Source organism: Trematomus bernacchii, unplaced genomic scaffold (assembly GCF_902827165.1).
Source record: "Trematomus bernacchii unplaced genomic scaffold, fTreBer1.1, whole genome shotgun sequence".
NCBI lineage: Eukaryota > Metazoa > Chordata > Actinopteri > Perciformes > Nototheniidae > Trematomus > Trematomus bernacchii.
The window spans coordinates 3,949,913-3,975,505 of NW_022987662.1; the positions used below are offsets into that span (position 1 = coordinate 3,949,913).

Sequence of the window (25,593 nt, forward strand, 5' to 3'; positions counted from 1 at the left end):
CACTCTGCTTTATTTCTCTCTGTGTCTGGTCATAAATGTTGAGTATCCACAAGGGGGAAATGCTCCAGTTCTCCCATTTCTCTCCTTGAGTGAGCTCTGAGATTCCTCCCCTAGCTCCTTCCCGCTCTGCTCCTCTCCACATCTCCTCTGCCCCGATTCCTTCCTTCTCTTCTCTTCACAGAGCCTGTTTGACCTGTGCTAAGGGGATACGACTCTGCCCTCCTCACCCCACACAGAGCTAACAATATCCCCCTGCTCCCGGTTATGCTGAGCATTCACACGGCAACCCTCACTCAAGGTCATCCACTCAAGGCTAAGCTCACGCTGTTCACAAAGCAAGAGAGGAAGAACAAGCGCTTGGAATACAAATTGAACCTCCATAACATAAAACAAACTTAAAACAGTAATGCGGAGAGGACACTGAGCAGCAAAGCAGCAGGGTATGTTCAACAGAGCATGTTAAAACCAACTTCCTTTGTTGCTGAGGCGACCGATCTCCTGGTGGAGACTGGGGAGTGATATTGAAGAACAGCGCTGTAATGAAGACCTGGCTCCCTGAAGAGAAAACACTCGAGGCCAGTTTCACAGACAAGGATTATGCCTAGTCCTAGACTAATTTGCCTTTTCAACGGATGTCTCTTTTGAGAAATCTCTTTAGTTGGACACGGAGTGTAACGGACCCCCTTGTGTTTCCTCCTGAACTTTCTTCAGATCAATTGTCTGGCTTTTCTCTCTCTCCGAAAGCCTTGGACCAACATGGACTCGCTCCATTGGCAGTCTCACCCCTCAACCCCTCGCTAGGACTGGAGATTTAAAACCTCAGCAGATAGCACACGTACGGCTCCGACTAATTCATCATGTTAGATATCCCTTAGCCCTCTGCTCCCTCTGTGTAGATTATTCAAATGACGGCTCTCTCATATTTGGGAATTAGGCCGTAGACATATCGGCACATAAATTTGCGCGATCCGACAACACACTCCAGCTACAGAGAGCTCCCATGATGTATGCTCTTGTGTGTCATAATGTACTATTATTTCATTTTCAACATGCTAGTGGGTGCTGTGCCCGTGTCAGCCACCCAGATTAGAGTCATAAAACTCGGCTCTGGGATGATGTGACATTTCGCCCGCGCTGTAAAATCTCAGCAGGCTGATTATACGTTCGCACTGTAAATTCAAAGCCTGCAGCAGGAGTACTGAGTCAGGCATGCACATGCTAATGGTATGTTAAATGTGAGCATATACAGTAGGAGACAGTCTGTCTATTCTTGTCTGTATATGCATTCATCCAATTTATAGATGATGGTGCCATCTGCATGTGTTTTGAATTTATACATGCAGCATTTACAGGAGCTAACACGTGGCATGTGGGCATCTCCACTGTACCCACAAGTGTATTCAGCCATGACTGAACACACATGTTCTCAATAGAAAGTATTTGCCTCTCTTTCCTACTTGCGTGCCTAAAACTTATTATGAATATTCATCTTGCTCTCCTGTGCTGTGTGTGTGTGTGTGTGTGTGTGTGTCAGTATCTCCCCATTGCATCGGGTGGGGTGGCAGCGGGTTGTACAAGGGAAGGAGAAGGGACAATGAATGACATTGACAGGCAACGTGCTGCAGAACTTCTCCCCGTTGCAGGGACACTGAGCTGATCGCTGATAGCAGATGTGTGTCTAATTGCGGAGGGGTTGGGCGCCCTGGATACGTCTCTGTCTCTGCCTGCCAGGAAGCTAAGCCCCCTCCAGAGCCCCCAATCACTGCTTCTAATTAGAGGCCTTATCTCTGTCAATCACTGTGCCATTCGCTCTCTGGATAACAGGGGAGCAGGCCTGGCCAAGGATGGCGTGGTGGTCACAGAGGACGAGAAACGAAGATAGACAAGGAGGAGAGTGGGGGGGGGGGGGGATCAAAGAGGTGTGTGTGCAAAAGTGTGAAAGCACTGGGCTTGTACAGGTGGAGTTAAAGTGGAGTAAAAGAGGAAAGGTATGAAAATGTCTTCCTTTGATCAACACCTACAGATTCACTTAGCTACTCCACTGGAACAGTACGAGGTGAAGTGCTTAGCTCAATGGCAACTCAACACTATTGAGGGAGAGGCGAACGATTTCCCTTCCACCATTTATCCAGCTGCTTCTATAGATGGTTTTCAGTCCCTACGCCTACAGCATATATGTGCCCTTGACAGCTATGCTCGAAATGAAAATGATAAAAGACATCTACATAGTTAGAAACGGAAGAAAAAAAAATAGAATATTGGTATGCATGGGTTCACAAAAGCCTTGCAGACATGCACTCGGTCCGGCTAACAAGCTAATGTTACTACTCAACTTACAGATTGAAGTGTCGAAGTCCATTGAAAACTCAGAATTCAGTTAATGGCTTTTAGATTCAAACTTTGTGGAATCTAAGAGGAAAGCTGCTCAATGGTATTTGTTAAAAATATCAGGCTACACCAGTCTCAAGAGCCAACTTCGCTTCTTCAAATGTGTCTCTTTGGGGCAATTGTGGATTATTTTGCTCGTCATATTTACATTTCCACGCTTCCTCTAGAGCTGTGGCGAAAATCAACACCATCGACCAGATAACTCCAGCAAGATGTATTTAAATCTTCAACCAAGACACGTTGAATCAAACTTACAGATCAACAATAGACTGGAGAAGTGAGAGTGTAACCAAACACAGTTAAAGTGTCTTTTTTGGTGTGCGATTATACCCCAACATACATGGTTAATATTTGGAATATTATTATTATATAAGATAATAAAAACAACCAATAATGGGAATTATAAGAATTCCTCAATACAAATACTAATTGTTGTTATGCTGAGTAATTTATTTGTATTCATTTAAAGGTAAAATGTAGCTTGCTTACCCAGTGTGAAATGAAGAGACTATATAATCATGTCTGTAGGTTAAATATGGAACTGGAGGTTAGATGTGATTATATCAGCTTAGGCAGGGGGAACATTAATTATTACATTAAAGTAGCTACTCTTAACAGTCCGTGATGTCATGTGCCTCCCTGAGATTATATTCTCAGTCCAACTAAATCACATTGCAATTCACCAGACTTAAAGTTTTAGGTCATGTATACTTATGACTGAGTTAAACAAGATAATACTTAATAATACAATCACATCGTAGAGGTATGTGAACCGAAAACCTGGGCAGGGAGAGGTGAGATGTTGAGGTTAAGTAAAAGAGATTGAAACAAAAGGACAGACGTGTGGCTCTGAAGCTTAAGTGTGGGATAAAAAGGGAGATTAGGCCAGGGGTGAAAAGGGCTGGAACATGTCCAGAGTGAGAGTGAAAGGGAGAGGAGAGTGAAAGGGAGGAATCCACTCTCCCACCCATCTCAATGTCTCTCCATGCCGGTTCTGTCTGGGCACCTTTTCAAAAATCAATTTAAGAAATTACCATTCAGCCGGAGTTCCGTCATTAGGATTTTATAATTTCATCTTCCTCCTCCAGTGCCTTTATCCCAGAGCCCCTCAGTTCATCTCTGCAGCACAACCCCAGTGAATAATTAACCGCGGCCGTGAGCAGAAAGGCGATGAGCGACACAAGCGTTCTATCATTCACACACAGCCGCACACCTTCGGAGGCGACGACGACGACGGCGTCTCTTCCTCTGCTTCTATCTTTGTCTACGCTTTAACTTAAATCGGACATGTTTCTTGCTCACACGCCAGCGCTATGAGACACAGGTTATCCTACACATGCACTCACATCCAGCTTATCATCTGCACACACACTTGCTTACTGTCTGTCTCCTCTGCCCGCCCTCTATTCCCTGAAGGCATTTCGGGCTGAGTAGGCAGAGGTAGGTGGGGCAGCAGGGTTTGGGAGGGGTGTGTGTGCAGGGACCTCAACCTCTAAGATCCACTATGTGCCACAGCAAGTTGGCAAGCTTCTCCATCAATGCAAGAACAGCAATACCTGCTGAGGCGGGGGCGGCAGAGCACTCATCTGACCTCTCTCGCCTGCAGTGTAGAGCTCAATAACCCCAGGGTGGGCTGGGAGGAGGTGGGTTTCTGTTAGAGGTACGCAAGCCTTAGGACCAGATAGGGGCGAATGTATTTCTAGACAATCAATAGGGAAGCTCAAACCTCATCCTCTGCAGTCCAGCCATTTCCAGATCTCTCAATACAACTGACTCTTTGTGTAGAAAAGGCATTCTTCGCTGAGCCATTTGGTTAATGCGTCTCGAGTGTGTCATATCTGCAGCGATTATTCCTTACATTCTGCTCACACAGCTCCAGCATGTCGCAGCAATGTGTGATAATGGTTTCGCCTACGATTAGTACGTCTAAATGCACTGAGATGCAGTCGGCGCCTGAGAGATATTTTTAAATAGATTTAGTTCTGCAAAGTAACTACATTTGTTTGATTTGCTTAGCTCCCATGTTACTGTATGCATATAATCGTTTTCTTTAAAGCGTGTTGTTATTTAACTCTTCTTATTTCCTTAATGTCTTTAGGTTATCATTTTAATTAGTTTCCGTCTTGTATTATAATTGGTTCTTCTTGTGGAGGCGTAATTTTTATGTTTTTTAAAGTTACTGTTTCCTTTTTAATAGCATACTTCTTATACATTCTTAGCCAAACTAGCAGCTTTTGACCCTTGGGTTGGCCAGGATGTTTTTTTTTGTCACCACGATTGTCAAGACTGAACAATTCTTTGATGGATTGCCATTATACTTGTACTGACATTGATGTTCCCTGGATGAGGATCCCTACTGATTTAGTGTGCCCCTGAGTTTTTATTGAATCATCAACAGGGCAACATATCAAAAATTCTCCAGTGCAATATAGTATCTCTACATTTGGCTACATCACATCGCAATTTATGAGATCCCAACAAATATGATGACCCCGATTTTTCTTCTAGCAGCAGTATGAGATCAACATTTGTTTGAGCTAAATGTGTTGACGACAGTTGGATAAATTAGCTTGTCATTTGGTGCAGACATCCTAACTTATTGTTAACTTTGCAGATGCCTTTAACTTTTCATCTGGTGCTGTCGATAGTGCAAAATGAGCCTCACAGAGCTGCTAGCCGAGGCTGCACAGTCTTGTTACAAAGCTACAAATACTCAATGTTTTTAAAGATAACATTATGTTTTATCTATGCAATGATAGAGAAACAGGAGCAGTTCTGGCTGGATCTGCAATCTCAGGAGAGCCGACTGAGGGGAACTGATTGGTTACTGTCTCTGTCTAGAGTCAGAAACATTTCAAAGATGGGAGACAGTGCCAACAAAATAATGTTCCAAAAGATGTAATCTGGGCACAAATCAGCCAGGAGCTGCAGGCAGATGTGCATTCAAATCCCAACTCTGAGTTTCGATAACGAGTAGAAAGACACTTAAAGGTGGGGTAGGTAAGTTTGAGAAACCGGCTCGAGATACACTTTTTGTTATATTCCATGGAATGCTCTTAACATCCCGATAGCAATGAATATCTTAAGTGCTTTGACAAAAAAATCCATAAACAAATGTCATCTGTGGAAGCCGTAGTACTGTAAAAAGCAAGACCAATCATCTGAGCCGGCCCGGCTAAAATAACTGGATGGCCTACCTGCCTGTCAGCCTTCCATCTGTGCACAAACTTACCTCGTGCCCTCATTGGTCATGTGCGCGTTCGTGTGTGTTGGAGGAGGGGCTCTGTAAGGAAGTGGCAGATTTTTTTTCCGGCTGTGTATTTTCAAATTCAAGCGCACTCGAGCTGGTTTCTCCAAAATGACCTACCCCACCTTTAAAGTTATACAAAGTTTGGAATATTCACTATCCAGTTAGTTAGCATGATGTCAGTAAGTTTGTTTCAAAATGGGCAACACTTACAAATAAAGAGCAAAGTTGCAGACATGGCAGAGAAAATATTTTTGCTTTAAATATAGTATTTGTTTAGATATTTAGCTGCCATCCTTGTTGGCATGAACACAGAATAAGCCTCAGTGTTGTTGGCATGTGAGGATGAGTGTGTGGGTTTAGGGTGGCGATGTCAGTCTGCCCTGCTCTCTTTCTGTGTACAGTGTACTTAGTCAACACATGTTGTTGTAACGTTAGGGCCATTGGACAAGTGTAAAAACAGATAGACATTCATTTTCACTGTTGCGAACTAGGTGGAATTTACAGATTGGAAGTGGCATGCTATCATTCTTAATAATGCACATTCCCCAAAGTGTTGACTAATTGGAACTATTAAAATCTTGACACCAGTGGTTAATTTGTTTCCATGTGTTTTATAGCGATCATTTCTCCCATCGGAAAGCTCTGATGAAACATGAGGTGATTACAGCAGTTAGCGAGTCTGATGTAGTTGGAGCGGGTTAGCGGGCGCGGGACAACAATCTCCCACTTCCCAAAACCCCCAATGTCATCAGTCGCTGTCATCAGTCGCTGTCATTTTTGTCGCGTGGAAAAACAGACTGAATTGTTATTGCGAACAAGACCTTTGTGAATGCTCCGAGACCTAAATTGGAGAATTGTCAGCTTGACCTTTTCTATGAAATCCTTGAGGAGAACACGGTGAAATATCTTAATTAGAAAGAGACGGAGTTAGTAGGAACACGCATTGATCAGGCAGAAACTACAGGAGGAGAAAGGGGAACATAATGCAGGGCTGTTGTCGGACAATGGCCATGAATCATGTTGGTCTGCTCTGGAATGAAGAATGAGGAAGCCTTCTGTGCAAACTCGTTTTTTAATACAGTCACAGAAGACTCCAAGGCCACAGGTTTTCTTTTAATTAGGTGTTCCTAATCATTCTATTTCTTTCACTATACCATCGACAACAAAGTGGTGTACCTCATTTAGTTGAACACTGAATATAAATGAAAAAATACATGAGAGGGTGGGAGTTTTCCAAATGAACATCGTGAATGATGGCCTTCACAATATCTCTGTGCCTAAGCTAGCGTCTTGTATTGCGGGTGTCATGTTGAGTGGACACACAGTCCAAAAGCATATTTTGTTCTGTTTGCTATCAAATTAGACACATTAAAAACTCAAAGCATACTGTAACTGCTGCGAAGCTGCAACCAAGTAATGTTTGTAGCCCGTAAAATGACAACATGATTAATTGATTATCAAAGTTAGCAAAAAATCGTTTCAGCTCTAAAGTGCATATAGATTTTTTTTTTGTAATTACATTTAATCAATCTTGACACACAAAGCCATCTCTAGACATTTTCAGGAAACACTGCTTTTCTTCCCTTCCAGTATGTAGTAATTAAAAATGGTGTTACTGTATATGGGCTTCAGTGAAATCCTATTTGATGCGTGTTTTGATATTTATTTGATATGTCTTTCAGTTTCCAGTTTCCTTATGCTACGGTGTTTCTTACTGTTGTTTATCCTATTTTGTGAATGCTTCCTTCTACTTTCTACCTGAGCTTTATTTCCTGTTTGTAATTCAGTATCACATCGCAGTGCAAATACATGCCATAAAACCCAATGGTGGCCATCTAGGAATTGTTATTGTTATGCTCTACCCATTGCGCTTCAGTATACAGACCCACAGGTTTCCAAATGCAGTCATAAGGACAGAAAAGGACCTTGTAGCTTGTCTCAGATATTGACAGAGACCTTGTAAAACTCACTGACTCAGTGAAGCAAGCCAGTCTACCTCGGATTCACCTCCTTGACTCCTGTTGACCGCCTCTGATGTAAACAGAGTTGAGCACTCGTTTGACAAAAACGATATGCTGTCTGTCTGCTGCTGTGATGCAACGCTGCCCCTCATGCAATTTCCTGCCTGCACTTTAGATTTCATTCAACTTGCATCACTGTCTGTGAGTTCAGATATTGGAGATAGATTAAGAGCTATGAGATACAAGCGATATTATTTGGCCTGACAGCCTGCAGAAGAGAAACCAACTGGAGGACCCAGATGCTGCTCGATTCATCAGAAAACTCCAGATAAAAAAAAATAAGTTTTAGCCGTTGCAAACAGACGGACAGGGAACGTGGTTGATATTGATCTGCTGAGGCTAAGAGTAATGTTCAAAGGCACCAGGCTCCGGGGAGTAGGCTCGTCGGGTTTCATTAAGTGTAAACATGTTCAGGAAAGAAATAGTCTGAAATGAGAGAAATCTAGGGATTGGGAGATGAGGCGGAGAGATAGAAAAGCCAATGAGAAAAGAAAAGGGAGAACAATTCATGTGTGTTCTTTCTTTAATATTCGAGCCATCTCTTTTACTCGGCTGCCAGCTCAGGATAGATGAGCGTGTTTGCTGGATGATGGAGCTCTGCAGCCCTGGTGGTGGCTGCTGTCCTCATCTCTGGCTCTGACATGAAACTGTGGGCAGCAGCCCCTGGCCCACCCTGCCAGAGCACTGTGTGGACAGGGATAAAGCACCTACCGCCGCTTTAACTCCGGATCCAGGAACAACACCCACATAAATGGCCTATATGGGCTTTTAATAAGTGTTTGAACAAACAGGCACTTGCATCTGCTTTTGTTTGATGCGTTTCAAGGGCATAGCATTGTCTGTTTGGCAGAGCCGGCTTCCACCTGCCGGAAAGCATTGCAGGGAAGATAACAGCATTTGACTTCGATTGAAGGCTTTGCAATGGGCAAGGCATGAATTGTTTCATCTTTGTTTATCAATGTTTTTCCCATGGCTTTCGGCTAATTGCAGAGCAGAGTGGCTTGCAGAATGCCTATTAGTGCCGTGCTGTGTTGAGAGACAGGCCAGACACAAAACAAAAAGTGCTCTTCACTGAAAACGAGAAAAAGCCATGAGCACTTATACACATCTGTATGTGGAGTTCTCTTGTACTGTTATTTCCGCGTGCACAGTCGTACACACACTGATGTGCATCCACACACACACGCACACACACACACACACACACACACACACACACACACACACACACACACACACACACACACACACACACACACACACACACACACACACACACACACACACACACACACAACACACACACACACACACACACACAGACAACGGGCAAAGATAAGAAGGGCTAGCCTTTTGTATTCGAACCCACACACAGAAAACGAAGCGGTACACGTGAGAGTACATCACTGCCGGGTGTGTGTGAGACCTTGCATTATCTTCTGCCTGCTGGGGCTGGTGTTTAAGTGGTGCAAAGAAAGAAAGAAAGAACGAGGAGAGAGAGGGAGGTGAGGTGAGGAGAGATAAAGTAAAGTTATGGAAGTGAGGGCAGGAAGGGGACAGGAAGGAGGGGAGAAGAGCCCTGTATCTTCAGAGTCCCTGCATCCCAGGGGCAGTGACACAGCAGCAGCTGCTCCTGCCTTTCCCAGCAACAACCTCAGCAGACTAATCAGCGAGCCAGGCTCTGCTTCAGCCGGGCCGAGGCAGGCTGACTTTTCCCCTCGTCAGGTTTGATCTGTATCGATGCTGATATACACAATAGTAGCTGTGATCGCTGGGCTGAAACGTACAACACACAGGCAATAATGTCTTACAGAGGGGTCAGGTGACCCCATATAGTGAGGGTTAATTCCCTGCCATGGTGGCCACCCCCCTGCACCTCACAGAGCCAGGGAATATGTGGAGGTCTGACAAAGGCCGGCGAATGGCAAACGAGAGAATATAAGGAGCCGTGCAAGAAAGTATGAGGCGTGCTCTGTTGGCTCACTCCTCTCTGTGTGTGTGTGTGTGTGCATGTGACTGTATGTTTCAGTGCTAATTAAATCATGATAGCCTCTGTTTTGGAGCACTGCACATGGAGCCTTGACTAGCTTGAGTGCTCACTCTGGGCTTCACTTAATTACAAGCAAACGCACATGCTGTAATAACACACCACCACCACACCTGCACCACACAGCCGGCTCTAACAATATTTCAACAGTTTCAACGTCCTCTAATAAGCACGCTTAGAGGACGACCCAATGACGTCCTCTTATCTACTGCATACATTCAGCTCGGACAGTGCTTTAGCTAATGTAACCTTCGCTCTGGATGTTTTTGTCTTTTAGTGAATAGATAAACATTTCAGATGGGTACAGTCATCCCAATGCGTTGTGGCCATTATGATAATAGTTTGATGTCCTCCAGCTGGACGAGATTTGCACCATATGTCCATACATAGAATGTGTTTCAGCTTACTGGACCACACCATAGCTAATTAGAGCAACATGAAGATGTACAAACAGCGTGTGGTAGAGACACATCATTGCTTTCACACACATGGACGCACACCGACACACGTCTGCACAGATTAGGTACAGCTACACAATTACTCGGTACACAAATAGACAAAACACATCCCGGCCAAGGATGTATATTTTGCATTTTGCCGTGTCTCGCTGGTTTTAAGAACGGCTTGTTTATCCAGATGCTCTCCTTTTTCGTTTGCCTCTCAGCCAGCATGGCAGCGTGCAGACAGGGCCACCACAGGGCCAGGCCCCTCGGTCACCCTGCGGCCCCGATCTGATCCCTAGCTGTCGCCTACATGCTACAGAACAACATGATAGAATACAAGGTGGAAAATGTCACAAATCACTATGAAATGTTCTGCAAATAGACAGATGAGTGTGTCCTGTAATTCCTTAAAACCAGTGGTTCCCAACATTTTTAAGTCAGGCCCCCCTTGGGGAATTTGGAAATATGTTCCAACCCCCCTTAACCCGGTTCCCACCGAGATTTGTAGGATTCATTGTTTATAGTTGTACAAACATTACATTTCTCTACTAATAATGACAAGGCACAAAGATCTAACAGATTTGACATTGTATTATGGATTGAACACGAACAAAAGTGCTTGTATTGGCAAATGATCCTGTGCCACTGTGAAATGATAAGGCCTTGTTGAAACTTACTTCCCTGAGTAGTAGATTTTTTTTAATTATTTTAAATATATGAAAATATATTAATCAACATGAACTACCATGTTTTACTGCAGGTTGCAAATAATCACTATTCCATTCCTATTGGGGTGTGTGGTCTCCAAGTGACGTTTCAGCTTGTTTGGTTTCATGCTATCTGCTGCTAAGGTCTTGAGAAAGAGGCCACACAGCGGTCCTTCCTCCCCCACCGACCACTTAGATGTGAAGCTATGGGAGATGTATGCCTCATCATACTTTCGTGATGTGGGCTTTATATCTGGAAGGCTTGTCGTGGACTCGTCCACTTTTCTTTTAACTGCCGGCTGTGTTCTTCTATTTTCTCAAGCAACTTCTTCACACGCTTCAGGCGCCCCCCCCCCTGCTGTACCGCTGCCCGACAGTTTGAAAACCGCTTCCTAAATCGATTTGAACCTACAGATGTGTGATTTAAGGAAAACCCTGAAAAAGTATCTTAGTTAGGTGTTGGTCTTCTACGAGACATATTTAAACACTTTTGCATAGTTTCTACACTGGAGTTCTTCAAAAATATATTTCCACATTTAGTGTTTTAAAGACAGTGGGTGTTTCTCAATCGCGAGTACGCTTGCTTGGTAGCACATGTCTGCCGAGCATCTTGCTTCAGAAGCGAGTCAAGAATACTTCCTGGCATTTGGAAAACGAAGTGTGGAACACGCTAGCAAGTGTGCAGGTGTGCGTCATATGAGAGGCCCCGCCTTACATCTTCCGCCACAGATTTGGGGAAATTGGTCCGTGCGCAAAGCATTGTGGGGATTTTAAGACAGCGGAGTCTACTCATGTGCAGCCTCGATATTTCTCCAAACGGAGTACGCCGGGGCTCGGTAGATTTCCAAGTATACTAGAGATTGGAACATTACTTCGGCGGCACTTGATGACGTAGTATGCTTGAAATAGTGGCTCTGAAGCAGCTTTACTCGCGATTGAGAAACACCCAGTAACTGAGAAAACTGTGTAACAATTAGTTCCATAAATGTCCAATCGGGTTGACATCTTGTCCAAAGCTAAAGAACACCATCTCTATCTAATGAAATACATCAAGCAAGTCAAGTCACATGGAATAAATGATCAATTCATGATCATCTAATGTTTGATGCCTAAGCTCAAAACGTGTGCAAAGCACAGCACATCAGGGAGGAGGGAGAATAATATAACCCCCCCCCCCCCAGGGAAGGTAGTCTGAGACTCTACAGGTGGGTGCTCCGGGACGAGGGGGCTTTTGAAAAGCAATATGAACAGAAGTAGTGGCAGCGAGTGTAGCAGCAACTGACAGCAGAGCTTTCAGGTGAGCGGCAGAGAGTGAGCAGAGCACTGTCAGTCTGAGTACAGCTCTGTGGTAGAAAGGGTGCTTTGGATTTATGTGGCGCTGACAGATCAGCCATGTGAATGAAGCAGCAGGCTTAGGTTGGCTTCCTTAACTAGCTCACAGGTTTTGCTTCATGAATCTCTGATTTTGTTGATTTAAAATGTTCCAATGAATTGACGTGAAGTGTTCGTTTTTCTGAGAAAAAGCACCGTCACAGAGCTGGAAACAAGGCGTCTTTTCTAATCTAATGATAAGGTTATTAAGATTCATGATTCACTTAATTGTCTTACTTATAAACCTACAAAATGTCTCCTCGAGCAAGACACACTCACATATGCTCATACTCTATTCCCACAAACAGGAAGAAATACACTCGTACAGAGAGCACTAGACACACACTTACCATCTGGTTCTTGCAGTAATGATACACAAGGATGGAAATGAAAAACAGCCACACGCAAACAGGAGAAACGCATGCATTTTACAACAATTTCTATGTAATAATATTCAAAATCACTAGAAACATCGCCCTACTGTGACATCCTCCTCATGCATGAAAGCATGTATGTGCATGTTTGAAATCACAGCCATGTGAACCCACATGCTGGTAGAATAATGTCGCTGCTTGTCATGCTGACAGTCCAAGCATTTAAGCCGGTGAGGTTACGCTGGTTGTAAGCGGTTTCCTGTAAGAGCTTCTGTCAAATGTGAAAATGTAAATGGAGCATACACTTCCTGTCCCTGCCTCCTGTCAAGATGAAGCCATTGAGAACTCTGCATGAAAATGGGCTTACATTCCTTAAAATCATTATAAAGGAAGCCGTCTCTGTGGGATAATATGGCAATCTAATGTTTATGGACACTTAAATCCTCCAGAGCCTCCAGCTAAAATACATAACCTTGCGCTGTTCAATTTTGTATGTGATTCGCTGTTGGCCAAGGCTGCATCCATTGCATCTCATAGCACACATACACAGCTGCAGAGAAACAATAAAATGCATGAATTAGATATGAGGTTGACACAGAGATGTAACCGATCTGTTTGCTGTTTGCCTGCACACTGCATCGCCCACTTTACACAAAAGCAAACACAACAACAGATAGATTGATACAAGATGGATCGGTATGTCGGTAGATGGACTTCCCATGTGACCATTATGAAAACAATTCATATGAAAGTTTTCTGATCTACAACATCTAAAGGCAGCTTAAATGGAAATATCATAGACTTTGCAGAAGTAGATATTTAGGACACTGAGAAAATGTCATATTTGTTTTGGGAATTCACTTTACTTTTTGCAAACTTGGGGGATTTTGTACCCAAGTATTTGTAAGATAATGGCCAGAGGGGAGTTCCCCCCCCCCCCCCCCCCCCCCCCTGAAACGCCTCTATTGGTTTACTTCTGTGACATCAATAGGTAATACTCGCGTTTACTGTTGCTCCAACACATGACTAAGGGGATTTACCAATAACAACATAGCCGGCCATCTAACCAATCACAGCAGACTGGGCTCTGTTTTTAGAAAAGAAAGAAAAGCAAAGAGGTGCTGCAGCACAGGCAGTATGAGACAAGACCTTTTTGAACATTGCAGCATGTAAACATGTCACACTAGACTCGAGGCAGAAAGAAAATAATGAACCTGAAAATTAGCATAATAGGGCCCCTTTAAGTGGCCGATATTGTATTGTCTTTGCCATAAGCATGACCTTCCTAAAGAATTGATCATAGTAGAAAGCACATGCATGTTTGTGTTGGTTCAGTGGTTAGAACAGTGAGCTGCAGACTTGCATCTGGAGAAGAGAAGACTCCTCTGTTCACCAAAGGCCAGGCCACTCCACTTGAGCTGATTGATTTCCCATCACTTCTGTATCCATGATAACTGCATGCCTGGAGGGCTGCAATGGCTCCAATATTTCACCCCCATATACCCGCACAGCTCTGTTTTTAAAGCATGGTTTTCCATGTGTGGACGTGTGTGAGTGTCGGTGGTTATATGTATAGTGGCCAATTGTCCAAAAAGAAAAGATATTCAAAGGCCACTTAGTCTAAGAGGCGAATTTGAGTATTGACTCGCGTATGTTCAAGAAATCAGATACCTTGCTCGTTCCATTCAGGTGCTTTATTGAGAGGTTCAATGGATCAGCAGCTCGGTATTTAAACAAATAAACAAACAAAATCCTTCAGACATACGGGTGTGTGCGGTCAAAAACTTTTTCCAACTTCCTCTCTAGACTTCCTGCTGTGTCATGCTGGCAGCGTCATTTATACCTGAGCACGCTCCTACGATTGCTTTCTATAAATAATAACAAAACATAAACTAGAGCTGTCCATAAGCAAGATAACACATTACAAAAACAGTATAATAATAATTCATAGTTATTCAGCTCATTTAAAGTGGACCTATCATGCTATATTTGAATAATATAGTGTAGGACCATACCTATAAAAGGCATATTTATACTTTTTTTTTGCAAAATACCAAACAGATCATGCATTTTAGCCATGCCTCATTTCGCTCAATTTGACATTTTTTAGCTCTGTGTTTGTAAGGGCAGATAAGGGCAGAACAGCACCACCTACAGGCCTGGCATATGTACTACAGCGTCTCCAGCGTTTTCGAACGGCAATGGCCGTGGCTGTCTCCTCCTGATTGGTGGAGTTGGCCCAATAGCCGTAGTGCCACTGTCCTGACGTCAGGACAGTGTTCAAATCTGGATCAGTTTTTATCAGATCCGTTGCAGCCCCTTTTTTTAGAGATTTGGGTATGGAGGAAAATAGAGAGGGTTGTGTTTTCTGACACTTGGTGAGTTCCCTGAAACACCGGGGACACATATTCATGTATAAAAGACGTACACAAGTGCATTTTGCATGATAGGTCCCCTTTAAGTTAAATCTAAAGAATATTCAATTGGCTCACAAAACCATAATTCATTACCATAAAATAATGTGCCTAAATGGCTCTTACAATATGGTTGGCTGTAACTATGTAGATGTACGTGTTGATTGGTCTGTGTGTGTAGCAGCACTAGCAGCGACTGCAGCTACTGTATACAGTGGTGTGGTAATGAAATGCCAAACTCTTCTGTTTACAGGACAGAAATAGGCTTTGCATTCTGCTCCTGTCCCTTTCTCTCACGTCAACTATCCTCCACTGAAGCAAATTAGCTGAGAAAATACCCAGAGCCAAACCAGTGATATGGGAAAATCTTTAATCGCTATGCATATGTTGCAGTGTTTTATGATAGGCCTACATTAACTCGCCATGTGTAACTCAACACTGGCAGCGATTGGTCCAAGCCCACATCTGCAAATGAGTTTCCTCATCGGGCAACACTAAAAGATTTGAAGTCTTTGATTTATAAATGTCCAGTGCAGTTATTGTAACTCTGCTTTATGAGATGCTGAGCAGATGGCCAAGCTGCTCTCCCACAGAGAACCTGCCAGTTAAGGTGCTAGTGATTTTTAAAAGCCGGATCTAATCATACATTGGTTCTCACGGCGTTAAAGTGTGGTACAGACGGAGAGATAAACATCTTATCTCCCATTAAGGGCAATTTGCTTCTCTGTTGGAATAAAAGCATTTACTGAGCTCTACATGTGACCCTTAGCGAGTTACCTTTCCAATTTGTATTCTTGCCTAAACCCTTTATGCTTTTTCGCTGTGCATAATATAAACTCTTTGGATACTACAGACAAAACATTTCAGACATCTGGATAGTTGAAGTGCTTTCATTGTAGATGAGTAAAACTGTTATCTCCCAGTTAAAACTGCAGAAATGTTTTTGTTGCCTTTTTACATGTAAATATTGTTTTTCTTAGAGCTCTTTCAAAAGACATGCATACAACATTGATTAACACTTTAAAGTTTAAACCCAATGAATGTTCTGGCTTCTCAGGATTAACCAACAAACCTTTATTTGAATAGGTTCAATGTATGAACGCTATGTTCTTGCCTGATTTTGAAAACCACCAATTTGTGTGGAAGTGTGTCAAGGAGAAGTGTAGGAGGGGTATTTTAACAGCTAGTTATACATGGATCTTTTCTTTTGACTAATCATGAATATTTACTTTTATTACACTGTTAAGTATATGTAAAGTTGTATATCTCAGTTTTGGCTTGACTCTTGAGCCTCTGGGCATATAAACTTTGTGTGTGTGTGTGTGTGTGTAGTGATTAAAGAGAGAGCAAAGTAGTGCCAGTTTTGTTTCCCTGTGCTTACATTAGCATAGATCATGCAGCAATCCATAATACATGGCTCGTTAACAAGGTTGGTATTTTTGATCCATAATTAAGGAGTATATTTTCAAAGAGTTTCCACAGTTAAACATGTGACGGCTGCAGGCTGCTTTCCTTTCTGCCACTCCGGGGCCACGTTATTGTACAGTATGGTGGCTATTGATTCCCCATGCCATTTGGCCATTGATTGGAGTGGACGCCATTATGTGAGATTATAGCCCTCCGAAGCACAGTGATTCTGGAGTGGAAAACCAGTGGCTGAGAACCGATGAGATGAGCCGAGTGCTTACTGCATCAGATTCAACAGCAGCTGTGTTTCAGCTAATGACATCAAGTGAAGCCCAGCACAGAAGCATACAGCTTAGCTTAGCACGGCACAGCCTTGCCCGGAGCAGAGTCCAGAAAAGCGAAGACAGAGCATTCTCATTTCCCTCATGTGTGTCGGTGCCAAAGGGAGCTATAGAATCACACAGGAGTGCGAAAAATCACCTTCCGGCCTCACTCAACTCATTGCATGCCTTTTACTTTCTCTGTGACAGCCTTTGCTTCCCAGGTTTTCTTCGGTTGATCATTCAAATGGACCACAGCTCACTACGCAGCAGGGCGAGGGGCTTCCACAGGCCTGGGATGATTGGAAAGGAGAGTGAGGAGGGTGAGTGGGTGGTCACTGCCTCTGCCTGCTCTTTGGCTCACGGACCAGGCCGTCATGTATTTATAGTTATATTGAATTTAATTGCGCTTCCAGCATGGGTCCATAATGGAATTCCAAGCATAAAAAAAAGAACATGGACCAATGTGCAATGAGCTTGTAAACAGCACGCTCATGGAAAAGCAACCCTGCAATCAGTGCAATGCAAAAATCGGAAGCAGAGCTCATCTACCAGCTGTGCCCTGGATGCCAATGAGGGCTGGTGTACCTGCTGACCCTCAGGTTGTTGCTGTGCCCTGCTTTCCAATGAGGCACAGGGAGACCGGTTCAAAAGAAATCCTTGTAGTGGCAAATGGTGGTTAAAGTAGCTTTGCTTTGAAGATACTAAGAATTGACTCTACATAAATGCCCTGAATTCAGTGTCTTACATGCCCTCCAACCTTGGGAGTTTAATTTCTATTTAGACAAAGGCGCTTTAGAGAAAGGTAACCAGCAATTGTGTGGCCTGCCCCCTGTAGGGCCACTTTCCAATTCAAATTCATGGTCTGTTTATTGGATAATAAATTGAGCGTGAAAGATTAATTTGCATATAGTTCATCATTCCCATGATATAGAGCAGCAATTTCCATACAGTAGCGTCCAGAGCTCAATAACCCAGAGGCAGAACTGGCATATTAAAAAAGAGCTCTCTTTCTTTCGGGGACACTAGAGTCAAGCCCTGTGGCAACATCTCCGCTGATTCACACTTCTTGATTCGTTCCACTAAATTCTTGTCACTCACAGCCTGAGCCGACATATCAGACACAGTTAACAGCGAGCCGAGAATTATCACACGTTCAGTGTAATCAAAAATCCTAATGAACATCATTAAAATCAAGGCTTTAAAAGCGAGGCTTACATCTCTGTGGGTTTACACAGTCACGGTGTGTGTGTATGCTTTTGTGTGCGTGAGAGTGTGTTGAGGGCTATCAGAGCCTGGTAATGCGCCGCAGGCAAAAATCATGCGGGTCACCTCTTATTCAAAGCTGGCCTGACATGGGCATTTTTCTTCCTTTTACATTCTGAGAATTAATGTGTCTGTGCAAAAGAGCTGCAGCAGGTTCAAGTGATGCATGGAGGAAGCTGGGTGGCCACATCGTTTTCAGCCACGCGTCTGGAAACCCAAAGGTTGCATGTTTAATCCCAGCAACAGCTCATGTGCAACTGGGATTAAGAGGGTGGAGAATAAATATATTCTTGAAGATAGCAGTGTTAGCCAACTCTTCAAGTTATGACTTTGGCTCCAACCAAGGATCATTTTCATTATCGATTAATATGCTGATTCTTTTCTTGAGTAAACGATTAAGCGTTTATGTAATGAAATATGAAACATAGTGAAAATGTACTTTCAGTTTCCAATCCAGCAACTAACACATAAGACATACAAAAGCTCATATGTACCAAATCAATGAGGTGGAACTCAAGCGTTCGTGATAGCAAAATAATTGGTTACTCAATTTCTAACAATTAATTGACTACTCATTTCTGCTCTAATTATGGCTGATGATTGCCAAGATAGTCAATCAAATATGTTAAATACCTCAAAGTCATTTTCCAACACATGATAATGAAAACCCCTTCAAGATCACCAGTTAAACACCCGGCATGTGCCTCCAAGAAACCACATAGAGCATCCATGCAGCAGCCTTGTTTTCTGTTGAGGAGCCATTGAGCAAAAACCTTAACCCACTGGCTGCTGACTCATAGCAAATCACTCTGGGTTATTGGCAAAATAAGGTTATATATTATACATGTATAGGTTCATTATAGATATGTACACTGAGTTATTGGTGTGGTGAGGAAGCATGGTGCTCGTGACAGGAATATATGTTATTAGTGACTTGCTGCAGGCTTTGTGTGATTCGGTGTGTGTGTGTGTGTTTTCCGTATTTCCGAGTGTGTGTGTGTTTTTCGGTGTGTGTGTTTCGGTGTGTTTGTACGTTTACATGCATGGGCTGATTTTCCGCGCAGACCGGAGGCACGAGCCGCTGCTGCCTGGCCACGCGCTGACTCTTCAAAATAAGCATCTGCCTTCAATAAAACTGACGGGAGGGAACGGCAGCTGGCCTTATAGCACTAATAATAATAATAATAATTGTATAATCATACTAAAAACCTCTATAACGTTACGCGATTACTTTAGCCTTCTTTGCCGTGTCACAATGCATGTATTCACTATTATTAGGCTGCAACGCGCTAAACATGTGCAGCTTTAACATGGAGAAGAGCGGCGGGAAGAGTCTCAAACTAGACTGGTACAAAGTGGCAGAATGTATGGCATTTATCCCTTCAACCTACATGCTAAGAAACAAGTTGAACTGCGTTAATATACAAGAGTTCCGCCAAATCTAGACTTTTCCCCATTTGTAGCGTCTGGCTTGCCTGTAGAGCTATCCAATCCCTCTCTAAATCAGCGACGCAGCACATTTAACACATTGTAAAATAGTATTGTTTTCCCCTTGCGACTACCATGGCCCTACAAGCTGCTTTTAAACTCTGCTGGCTTACCTCCACTGGTCGGTTAGTCTTTTTCTCCGGGCAGCAGTAAGGTTTAGTCGCTGTCCAGGGTTCTGAATATCATAGCAGGCTCCGGAGAGGCTTTGTAAATCCGCTGAGAGGAGACGCCGAAAACGCCGGTCCGACAACTGCTGCTGCCGCCGTCAAGTTACGTTAGAGAACATCCCATTTCCCCGCGGCGTGTCCAACACTGCACAGGCTCAGCGAATGTGCTTAAAATTGTGAACTCAAATGTAAAACGGTGGATCTATAAAGTGTCGCTTGCTGGCTGCGTGGAGCCGTTTTGGCAAGTGTAAGTGCTGAGGCTTCTTCGCTAGTTGCTCCTTCCTCCGGATAGGCTCTCTCTCTTTCTCCCTCTCTCTCTCTCTCCCTCTCTCTCTCTCTCTCTCTCTCTCTCTCTCTCTCTCTCTCTCTCTCTCTCTCTCTCTCCCATTCTCCTCACTCTATCAATCATTATTCAATTCAAATATGTTGGAGTGGCACGAGGGAAACCTATAGCCTCCAGTATCCTCTGAGCTACAATAGGGATGAGCTCATGACTGCCAATACTGAACAGAAATCATTTGGAAGTTGATTTATTGGCAGTGATGTGTAAAGACACATTAAATTAAATTTGACTGTGCTTAAAAAAATATGCCACTGCTATTTGCTGTAAGATTAACACGGAGGTTCATTTTCTGACTCTCTCTTTCTCTGGTGCACACACACGTACACACACACACACTGGGGAACTGAATTGAATTTATGTTCAATTTAGTTATTTAGAGGGAACAGCCATCTGTTACGGGAACCTCCTGACCTCTCATTTTGTTTTTTTATACACAGCAACAATTGTAATATTGAGTGGAAAGGAAGTGGTAGGATTAGTCACGAAAGAAAATAACTCATCATTGATTTGGGAATTAATCACAGTGGGACCCGGATAGCAGTATTAGAAGAATTAGTGGTTAGTGGTAACGCTAATATAAACTCAGTATATAGAAGCAAAGAATACTAAAGCGGTTCTGTAGGAGATCAAAATGATAAAAGTGCTTCTGTATGTTTTATGAGTTTCAAAGTAAACTCACCACATCCAGCGTTGAGGATCAGGGTCAAATGAGACACTAAGATGTTATCTCTATTATATGATACCATAGGACATTAAAATGCCAGCATGCATGCGAGGGTCATAAAATCTAAATGAAGTACCATGGGGACATTAAAAGTGTCCTTTAGCAGTTTGTCAGGAATAAGAGATCAAACTGTAGACAAACACACACACTAGTAGCTCTGTGAGGCTTTACTGAGAGACAGCTGCATGTGAGCTAAATGCTAAACAAACAAAGTAACTAATGTAACTCATAAGGTTACCGATGACATGAATGACTGTAAAATGTGTTAATAGGATAAGTTGTAATTTTTCTTGATTAAATAACATTTGTGTTCAGGTATTTGCTGATTTGTATTTATATATTTAAAGGGGACCTATCATGCAAAATGCACTTTTGTACGTCTTTTATACATGAATATGTGTCCCCGGTGTTCCAGGGAACTCACCAAGTGTCAGAAAACACAACCCTCTCTATTTTCCTCCATACCCAAATCTCTAAAAAAGGGGCTGCAACGGATCTGATAAAAACTGATCCAGATTTGAACACTGTCCTGACGTCAGGACAGTGGCGCTACGGCTATTGGGCCAACTCCACCAATCAGGAGGAGACCGCCACGGCCATTGCCGTTCGAAAGCGCTGGAGACGCTGTAGTACATATGCCAGGCCTGTAGGTGGTGCTGTTCTCACTGAATCTGCCCCTGCACAAACAGAGCTATAAATGGTCAAATTGAGCAAAATGAGGCATGGCTAAAATGCATGATCTGTTTGGTATTTTGAAAAAAAAAGTATAAATATGCCTTATATAGGTATGGTCCTACACTATATTATTCAAATATAGCATGATAGGTCCACTTTAAGAAGGGACAATGCACATTAATTAACATGATCACTTGAGTCCATCGTGTAAATGTGCCACATTAAACATAGAGGCTAATTTTCATCTGCAGTTCCACAAAACCAAAGTATTGAACAACTGAACTTTTGACCTGATAATCGCACTAAATGAACATCAAGGGGATCTCCATAGGCTTAATCCTCTGGGGATCATGCATGTCTGTACAAAAGTTCATGGATATCCAGTTGTCAGTCTGGACCAAAGCAGCTTGCCATACAAACAACCACATTAGCCATAGAGCTGAAATGGGTGGTTAAAATACTGGCAACACTTTTTATTTTAAAACTATTTGTACAGGTTTTTTAACATCTCATTAGCTTATCAGTTTAGTTTCAACAACAACAATTTACTGTAGCTTCTTCTGTTTCCATTTAAAATATTATCTATACATGTGTGACAATTTATAAACAGGCCTATATTCTCAGAACAATTTAGTTGTACTTAAATAACCCACTCATCCTATGGTCAGTATGGTTAGCTGTTTAAATATTATAATTGGATATAATGTTTACAAAAGGTTTATAAAGTGTCATACAAACCACATTAGTAGATTACCTCAACCTGTAGCTGAATTGCAGAATCAAAGCACGAGACAGGAAAAATATGACATATAAGATCTACATGCTAAGACATAAAATACAGCTACATAAAATAAGGTCATACGTTCACAGTTGAATGCATATTAAGTGGCTATATTATAGCAATATTAAAGGAATAGGGGATGATGGAAGACTCTGTATGAGCATTATAGTGTACTGCATGCAATACGTGCCAAAGAAAAGGAAATTTATCCTCCAGCACACCATAAAGTCAAGGTTGAAGCATTCCATACACAGTCTATATGCTAGCTGTGTCCCTTTAGGGTTATAATGTGAATATTGTAGTGTTCTTGAGTCAGGGATTTGGCAGCCCTCTTCCCCGTGGAGGAGAAGACTCTGCTCTGTCTCATTAGCTTTCAAAACCACATATATATGGAGTGACTGCGCACAGCTACTTCAAATCAAGTAGGCACAGAAAAACCCTCCCGCACTCTCTTGCTCGTCAGTTTAAAGCAATTCAGAACTCACACATACCATATCGCATTAAAAGTAATTTCCCATGATTAAGCTTTTCATAAGCCAATCAGTGCCGATTAGACTCGGAGAAAGAGGGAGATGTGAGGTGACTGTTGGAGTGAGCTTTGATGGGGGAGATCAGAAGGTTAGTCCTCTGTCTGAGTCAAAGTGAATGTGGGATGAGAGGTGTTAAATATTGAGGATTACCCCCTCCTTCCCCCGTCAGATCTCAAGCTGCAGCTCCAGCCTTATGTAACGATTTTCCCCATGTTTTTGGGGGTGTGTGAAATGTGGTCCTCCGGGTGCCGGGGAGGGGAAGTTGATGCGTGACGCATGCTTTCATCATACAAGGGTGAAGCAGCGTTGTTGCTACCTGTGTGACCCCAGCTGAATTGAAAAATTGCCTTTGAAAACCCAAACAGTGTATAAAATCGAAAAAAGATAGCAGTATCGAAATGCACTTTTAAAATCCGTCGTTACATTCACAAAACTTCTATGCCTTATTGTTTGGAAATCAATTCAGAATATCACATGCTGGAAGATCCTATTAGGGATTGTATCTCTGACTCCCTCATCAGTCTCAATTATGCAGCAAGAACTGATACAGAGTTATTATGTTTCGGAGATACAGTATGCACCCAAATACATGTTTTTTTCTTCATAATAAAACATTATCTGGAATGTTTTAGAAAGAAAGTATGCAAATAAACAATACATTTAGCGTTAGGATGCCATTAGCTAAACAATTTGTGACACATTTGTTTTACAATCACTGCTAAAAAGATTTAGATTACAACATCTGTGCCACCATGTTAATGCCTAATCCAAAATCCAGACTTTGTGTAACAGAAATACACAGAGATGAGAAGGGGCAACAATGAAGCTTGAAGCCCAAGTTGCATGTACTTAGTAACGGCGAAACAGCTCATAATGGCGGCTCTTCACACCTAGGCTAGCCAGGGCCGGCCTTGACCAATTTGCTGCCCTAGGCAAGATTTTAGCTGGCGCCCCCCCGACTAGGGCGACTGTGGCTGTGAGGGAGTGCGGTCGTCTTTCAACCAGAAGGTTGTGGGTTCGATCCCAGCCCATGCAGTCAACATGTCGATGTATCCTTGGGCAAGATAGTTAACCCTGAGTTGCTCCCGATGGCCAACGGTGTGTGAATGTGTGTGAATGTTAGGTCCTAGAGTAAGGTACACTGCTCTGTATGAATGGGTGTGAATGGGTGAACGACATGTAGTATGTAAAAGCGCTTTGAGGGGTCTTAAAGACTGGATAAAGCGCTATATAAGTACAGTCCATTTACCATTTTACCATTTTCCCCCCCCGCGGCCGCTTGCATCACAGTAAATCCCAATGTTAATAAAAGCACACAGAAGCTGTATACGTTTTTGGGGAGTTTGATTTATTTTAAATTAACACAAATACAAAATGAAAACCTATAATTGCACACTAAAACCATTATTTCAAAAAAAGAACTATTTCACATAAACCTCTGGTGTTTATGGGGCTGGGGCACTTCAACTTACCTGATTTTTTGGGGGGGGGGAGGTGCGCCAAAATGTATGGGCTCTGTACGCAATATAGGCGTAGTTCTGTTAGTATAAGATAATAAGATGTACTTTGTTGATCCAAAGTCGGGAAATTGTTTTGTTATGAAATTTAAATAAATAATAAAATAATTCTGCGCCCCCCATGGGTTGATGCGCCCTTAGCATTCGCCTATACTGCCTATGCCAAGGGCCGGCCCTGCACCTAGCAAAGGGTTTAATCCTCCAATAACATCTATACTGTGTTTGTTGACCAGTGATTAGCTTTTAACACCAGCTGGCAAAAAGGCAGTGAGGTAGAAAGCACTATTTTTCATAATTTGCTCATGTACATACAGAATAATTACACTGTGCTAGATTCGATCAACACAACTCAGCAGCTACTGTGTGTGGACAGTTTTGAGAAAATCATTACTATAAAATGTCATTTCAAATCAAAACGGATTTCATTTGATTGACTTGCATGAAGTATATATTTCAGTAGGTTGGATGTTGTCCCATTGAGTTAAACATATTGATTGGTACAGATTCAGGTTCTTTTCTTCTTCCAAGAAACAGAAAACAACTTGTTCCGTGTCTCAGAGTTAAAATACCACTAGTTGTGTAGTTTATTTTGTAAAAAAGGATGTGATTTCAGCAATATTTAGTTTAATGAAATGATGAACAAACTGTAATGCTATTCACATAAAGGTTAACTTCAATCTTAAATGTTTGGAATGTTCATAAGTCAAACTCAACTCATCAAAAGCTCTTAGTTTTATCTGGTATTTCACACCTCAAAATCCACTTTCATCTTTACCATAATTCTACGTTTCTTTCAAACTTGTGCCCAATCATGCAGACCCACATTTTAACCCACATATTGATTTCAGTGATCCATTTATTGTGCTGCTTAAATGGTTCTTTATTACACCGAACAAGCACACAGAGCTATTTAACTTTAGGTAACCAAAGAAGAACTGAAGAGAATAGGTATGAGGATTTGGTGCTTCTTTGAAGATGACTAAAGTGTTCTTGTGTTCTTGGCAGAACATGTGAATTTCTTATCCAACCAAATCAGTTTAGTGTAGAGTCCTAAGTGTTTCCTACTAATATTTGTTTTTACAGAGCAGCTGTCACTGTCTGAAAAAGTCACATTCATTTAGCCTTTTGACAGATTGACTGCAGTTGTGTTTTTTTTACAGCAATAGCCACAGGTTTATTGGCAAAATATTGAAAATATTATGATAACTTCAGCAGAAGGACTGAATAAAAGTACCAGCACAAGCCTTTCCCTTTAGGTTGTTTTTTCCCCTCCGTTTCTGTCTCTGCACCAAACACTGCACAGCTGTAGGCTCTGCTTTTCTTGCACAATTCTTTCAATATTCGTGAGTTTTAAAGCATT

At 42.4% G+C, this 25,593-nt stretch overlaps 1 protein-coding gene across 1 annotated transcript in view; it reads right to left on the minus strand.

The window, feature by feature from the left end:
• tmem121ab (transmembrane protein 121Ab) overlaps positions 1-19,872 on the minus strand; it is a 37,644-nt gene extending 17,772 nt beyond the window's left edge. Inside the window, exon 1 of the mRNA XM_034135665.1 lies at positions 19,610-19,872. The gene's annotated coding sequence lies outside the window, so the exon portion shown is untranslated. The remainder of the gene's footprint in view (positions 1-19,609) is intronic.
• Between the last annotated feature and the right edge of the window lie 5,721 nt (positions 19,873-25,593).